The sequence below is a fragment of the Meriones unguiculatus genome, chromosome 3, assembly GCF_030254825.1.
Source record: "Meriones unguiculatus strain TT.TT164.6M chromosome 3, Bangor_MerUng_6.1, whole genome shotgun sequence".
Lineage (NCBI taxonomy): Eukaryota > Metazoa > Chordata > Mammalia > Rodentia > Muridae > Meriones > Meriones unguiculatus.
Genome location: NC_083351.1, coordinates 61135850 through 61142500, shown reverse-complemented (window position 1 = coordinate 61142500; position 6651 = coordinate 61135850).

The window sequence follows — 6651 nt, the reverse complement described above, 5'->3', positions numbered from 1 at the left end:
GTCTACTCCTCCACAGCATGCACTGGGGACAGGAGGACGAACCCACGGACCGAGGGCAGGAAAGGACCTGGGTCGGGAGGGTGTGTGGGAAACGGCTGGGTCCTGCAGGGCCAGGGACACGAGCCCCTCCCTGTCCCCCTCCTGTCCTCCCCCTCCGTCCCCCCACGGCCCTCAATCCTCCAAGTGATGCAGGGAAGGAACAGCGACTAAGGAAGGGTATCCCACGGCCCAGCCGGGCTAGTGCAGAGCAGAAGACACACCACAGGCTGCTTGGTCAGCTTCAGCGAGTGTGGGCCCTGGGACTGTCGAATTTCCACGGCCAGCTGAAGTGAACATCCACCCTTTTGGTTTGGAAGGAAAGGACACCAACCAACCGACCCTCCCACCCCCACCCCCCACCTATCCACCCCCCCAACCTATCCACCTACCCAACCACGAACCACCCACCCACCCACCCAACTGACCCAAAGCTCTCTGACTTGACTCCGTGTTCAAAGTCCTGTTAGCCGGTCCCGGTCCCGGTCAGCCGCGACGGAAGGAGGTTCTGATGTGAGCAGCGAATCCCCTTGTAAATCGGGTCGATCGCTCCGCTCCTTCTACCCACTTTCTTCCTCTGGTCGCTGGCACACTCCGGAGATGCAAGGCCGAGAAGGCACCGTTCCAAGCAGCCGCTCGCCTCCAACAGGCAAAGTCTGAGAAGGAACCTCGTTCCCTTTCAAAAGAGAGGGAAAGAAGGAGGAAGAAAAGTAGGGCGAGGGTCTCCCTGTTGCCTCCGAGCTCGGGGCTGCCGGGCTTGAAAGGGAGACCCCAAGGAGAGCAAAGCCAGAGCCCAAAGGAGGTGGAGAAGAGGACCCAGGGGGCGGGGCAGGGCGGGGCAGGGCGGGGCCCCATCCAAGACCGGGCGAAGGAGGGGTTTGGGGCGGTGGGGAAGGTTCTGTCTTGGCACTTTTCTGGGCAAGGGAGCTGCCAGCCGCCCAGGTGGGCGAAGGGGGTCAGAGCGCAGAAGGGGGTCAGTGAGGAGAAGGCGTGGCCTGGCTTTGCTGTGTGTTTGTGTGTGTCTGTGTGTTTGTGTGTGTTTGGAGGGGTAGGGGTGCGGGAGGCGTTACTTGGTGGTGCAGGGAGGGAGGGAGGGAGGGAGGGAGGGAGGGAGGGAGGGAGGGAGGGAGAGAGAGAGAGAGGGAGGGAGGGAGGGAGGAAGGGAGGGAGAGAGGGGAGTGAGGGCGAAGGTAGAAGAGCAAAGCACGGTGGGGTGTGTGTCGGGCAGGGTGGGCTGAGGAGGTGGAGAGGGTAGGAAGGGGGTGGCGAGCCTGGAGAAGGGGCAGAAGCAAAAGGTGGCGGGCGGGGAGTTGGAAAAGTGGGGCAAGGCAGAAGGAGGTTCGGAGGCCAAGCAAAAACTGTGTAGCCCAGGCTGGCCTCGAACTCGTGATCCTCCTGCCTCTGCCTCCTTCAGCAAATCCTACCGGTGTGCGCCACCACAACCGGCGAGAGCCGCCGCCGAAAAACACCTACTCGAACCTACACAGCCATGACGACACACACCACGACCCGCCTCCCGCCCTCCCTCTTCACCCAGCCTTCGCCTCCTCTCGCACCACACCGAGCCGCACCGACGCACCACCACCGCCGCCGCCGCCGCCGCCGCCGCCGCAGCCGCTGCCTAGGCCGCCGCACCTGCACCGCTTCTGCGCTCAATGCCTCGCCCCACCCGGACGTTGGCGCGCGACCGACCCCCGCCGCCCGCTCCCATCCCCAACTCACACTCGCCGCCGCCGCTTCAGGCCGGACCCGCGCCCGCCGCCCCGACACTGGCCTCCCTCCCCTCCCCTCCCCTACCCTCCCTTCCCATCCCCTCCCCTGCCCTCCTAGAGCCCACTCCGTCCCCTACCCTCTGCCACCCTGCAGCACCTCGGCTCGCACAGCGCCCGTCTCTCCTCGCTGCTCCTCCTGCTCCTGCCCTCTCTCGCCCTCCACACCCACCCACTTCGCAGCCCGCCTTCCGGCCACCGAGCACCCGGCCCTTCCCGCACGCGCCGACGCTGCTGCTGGGGCCAACGCACCTTGGCCCTTCCTCGCTGCCAGGGAGGACCCACCAACAGCACGACCTCAAACTCTCTCCACCGTCGCTGCCCTTCTTCTCCACCGGCCCTCTGCCCTGACAGTTGCTACTTCTCCACACCTCCTCAAGGGGGAGGGGGCCCGCAGGCTCAGCGGGAGCACCCCTTTCCCCAGCCTAGGGCTTCCTCGGCCACCCGCGGCTTCAGGAGTGCCCCGGGCCGTCCAATAGTGACTGCCTGGCTGCAGGGACCTGTTCCGGGATGGGCGAGTGGGTGCCCTGGACCTGGACCTGGACCACACCACACCACACCCCCTAGCTAAGGATGGCCACCAGAGCCAGCACCCTGTGACACCCTATGGAGAACACAGCTCACGCTCACCCCACCCCCTTCCCCTACCCACAGCTCCTCCCTCCGGCACGACCCTCTCCCTCACAGGTAAGCACCAAAGAGCTGAGAAGTTGCTTGTGGGAGACCGCAGAGGGGAAGGCCACGTGACAGGACGAGACCCGAGCAAGCCCCCAGACACCCGTCACCCAGCAGTGACTTTCACCACCGGCTTCCAAGCCCTGTCTGGACACAAGCACCCCCAGAGCACACTCCTCCCCAGCACCACCGTGCCCTGCCCTGCCGGACACATCTAGTGAAGTGATTTCAACTGCCGCTCAACCCCGGACTCGGACCGAGGACACCCTGGACGAGTCAGGATGACCGTTTTGGCAAGAAAAGGAAACAGAAGGACAAGGCAAGTCAGGAACAAGAAGAAAGAAAAGGCAGAGGGAGACACACCTACTGACCTGCCAGCAGGCAGAAAGGCAGAAAGGCAGCAAGGCAGTGACAGAGACACTCTGTTGCCACAAGATCCAGTCCTGCAAAGGGGACCCACTGAGACCTTAGATCCAGAGCATACCTAGTCCAAAGCCCCAGTGATTACAGACATGGGAGAGGTGAAAATCAGGCAAGAAGCACAGGGAGAGCTTGAGGAGAGCAGGGGCCCTGGGAGGCCGCTCTGCTGGCTGGGGATCAGGACATGGGAGGAGGAGGGGGAGCATGAAGAGGAGCCCAGGATGAAGAAGAGCAAAGGAAGAGAGGGCCCGACCACTAGGAAGACAGGGTGCTCTGCTGACACTCCTAGCTGTCTCCTCCCTCTGGCTCCTGCTCAGACAACAGTGGCTTCAAAACTCCCATCAGCTCTGCTTTCCTTTCCGTCCTTCGGGAAGAAGCTCTGGGCTGCCTGCCACAAGACCACCCTGACCTCGGCCAGGCCAGTCTCCGGGGCCAGGAGCTAGCATCTCAGCTTTGGAGAGCCACCCACTACCAGAGCCACAGACTACCAGAGGCCCCCGTGTGGGGCTGCCAAGACAGCCAGTTGACTGGCACTAAGACAGGGGCCTCTCGTCTGACCTCACCTGCTCATTTGCTCCTCCCTTCTACCTGTCACCCCTCCCTCCATCCATCCCTTCGCCTATCTATCCATCCGTCCATCCACACATCTGTCCATCCATCCACACATCTGTCCATCCATCCATCCATCCATCCATCCATCCATCCAATCATCCATCCATCCATCCATCCATCCATCCTTCCATCCTTCCATCCTTCCAGGTAACCTTCTGTTGAAAGCTGCTTCCATGGCTTTCATGGTGAATCCTGGGGGCATGAAGGTCCCTTTGCCTGCCCATGCATTTCCACTCTTCTGTCTCGGCTTTCCCAAGACAGGTCAGAAGCACTTTGAACAAGACACATAGATTTCAAGCAACAGGGTTGTGTCATGGAAGGTATGGAGCTCTTGGCACACCGTCCAGGTGTGTGTGTGTGTGTGTGTGTGCGTGTTTGTGTGTATGTCCACGTGTGGACCCCATCCTTCACACGCCCACTTCAGGGTGTGCTGCGGGCCTCTAGCACGGCTTCCGATTGCACCAAGCATCTGGGATAGGCCTGTCCCTGGCAGGACCCGGACAGCCAGGTCTGCTGGCCTCCTCCGCCCAGACCGCTTGCTCACGGGCCTGCAGCTAGGAGTCGACCCCTCTCTGTGTGTGTCCAGGTGTAGGGGTCACCGCCACCCCACCACCGCCACTTTAGAGGGCCAGGGCTGCAGTGGTCTGCAAGGGATTGAGGGGGCAGAGGCTCCTGAGGCTTGAGTGGTCCCGAAGCTGGTAGAAACTTGTCCCGCCAGCGGCCTGCAAGAGCCAAGGGGCCCAGGCTCTGTGCAAGAGGGAAGTAGGCCAAGAAGCCGGCCGAGAAAGGCTCGCAGGGTCTCGTGTCCAACCCACAGGCCAGCAGCTGGCGGGAGGACCCAGGGACCAGGCAGCAAGGGGATCGGATCGGGCCTAAAGGACTCACAGGTGGGCAGCAGAAAGGGTGTTCACGCACCCGTGTGGCGTCTGACAGCCTGCGGGGGAGCAGAGGGGCAGGAGCAGCAGGCCACTGTGCCAGAGGGGCTCAGGAGCAGCGGCTTAGGCCGTGGGCCTGGGACGGGGCTCCACCGTGGCTTGAGAGAGCAGGACCCTTTCGTGTCCCCTGCCCACACGTCTCCCTGGCTCAGGAAGACCCCTAAGCTCCGTGGGGCGACGTGCCGAGGCCAGCCACCGAGCCATGCGTCCCTCAGGGCTGTGGAGCCGAGGAGGCCGGGGTCACCCTCGATCACCACCACCCAGTTTGGCTAGGGAGAGTCGCTAAGAGGGAGGCTGAGGAGAAGGCCTGCCGGGCAGGCGAATCCAGCCCTCGGGCGACTCAGCTGTCTGAGCAGAGCAGACCAGACCACCCGCTGCCGAGGACGAGACCAGACCGATTGCCAGCCGCCACCACCATCACCATCACCACCATCACCACCACCACCACCACCACCACCACCACCCCACCCCACCACCCCAGGCTGCCTGGGTGCCCCGGACCCTCTTGACACTTATGGCTGACAGAGAGGGCTCCCTGAGCTGCCCATCTGCTGATGGCCAGTTCAGCTGAGTACAACAGCCCAGCTGAGGGCAGGGAAAGGACACGCTTGGGAACCTCCTCTCCTCGTCCCCATAGGGGGAGCTGGGTGAGACACCAAAGGTGCTTTCCCAAGGGAGGAGAGCAGGGTTAGTTGCAGGACCGGGAGGTGGGAGGAACAGCCGCAGCAGGAGGCCGGCGGGAAAGGAGAGGCTGGAGCATCAGGCATAGCAGCAGGAGGAACAGCAGCAAGAGCAGCAGGGACAGCAGCAGCAGGAGGCCGGCAGCAGAAGGAAGGGCAGCTCTAGCAGCAGCCAAGGGGACGAGAGCAGCAGGAACTTAGGAGCAGCAGCAGCAGCAGCAGCAGCAGCAGCAGCAGCAGCAGCAGCAACAGGGGCAGTGGCAGATTCTCACCTGGAAAATGCATGCAGTAGGAGAAAGGTGAAGCCAGGTGGACAGTCTACACCAGTCTACACAGTACACTGTATACTCCACGGTGTCTACTCCTCCACAGCATGCACTGGGGACAGGAGGACGAACCCACGGACCGAGGGCAGGAAAGGACCTGGGTCGGGAGGGTGTGTGGGAAACGGCTGGGTCCTGCAGGGCCAGGGACACGAGCCCCTCCCTGTCCCCCTCCTGTCCTCCCCCTCCGTCCCCCCACGGCCCTCAATCCTCCAAGTGATGCAGGGAAGGAACAGCGACTAAGGAAGGGTATCCCACGGCCCAGCCGGGCTAGTGCAGAGCAGAAGACACACCACAGGCTGCTTGGTCAGCTTCAGCGAGTGTGGGCCCTGGGACTGTCGAATTTCCACGGCCAGCTGAAGTGAACATCCACCCTTTTGGTTTGGAAGGAAAGGACACCAACCAACCGACCCTCCCACCCCCACCCCCCACCTATCCACCCCCCCAACCTATCCACCTACCCAACCACGAACCACCCACCCACCCACCCAACTGACCCAAAGCTCTCTGACTTGACTCCGTGTTCAAAGTCCTGTTAGCCGGTCCCGGTCCTGGTCAGCCGCGACGGAAGGAGGTTCTGATGTGAGCAGCGAATCCCCTTGTAAATCGGGTCGATCGCTCCGCTCCTTCTACCCACTTTCTTCCTCTGGTCGCTGGCACACTCCGGAGATGCAAGGCCGAGAAGGCACCGTTCCAAGCAGCCGCTCGCCTCCAACAGGCAAAGTCTGAGAAGGAACCTCGTTCCCTTTCAAAAGAGAGGGAAAGAAGGAGGAAGAAAAGTAGGGCGAGGGTCTCCCTGTTGCCTCCGAGCTCGGGGCTGCCGGGCTTGAAAGGGAGACCCCAAGGAGAGCAAAGCCAGAGCCCAAAGGAGGTGGAGAAGAGGACCCAGGGGGCGGGGCAGGGCGGGGCAGGGCGGGGCCCCATCCAAGACCGGGCGAAGGAGGGGTTTGGGGCGGTGGGGAAGGTTCTGTCTTGGCACTTTTCTGGGCAAGGGAGCTGCCAGCCGCCCAGGTGGGCGAAGGGGGTCAGAGCGCAGAAGGGGGTCAGTGAGGAGAAGGCGTGGCCTGGCTTTGCTGTGTGTTTGTGTGTGTCTGTGTGTTTGTGTGTGTTTGGAGGGGTAGGGGTGCGGGAGGCGTTACTTGGTGGTGCAGGGAGGGAGGGAGGGAGGGAGGGAGGGAGGGAGGGAGGGAGGGAGGGAGGG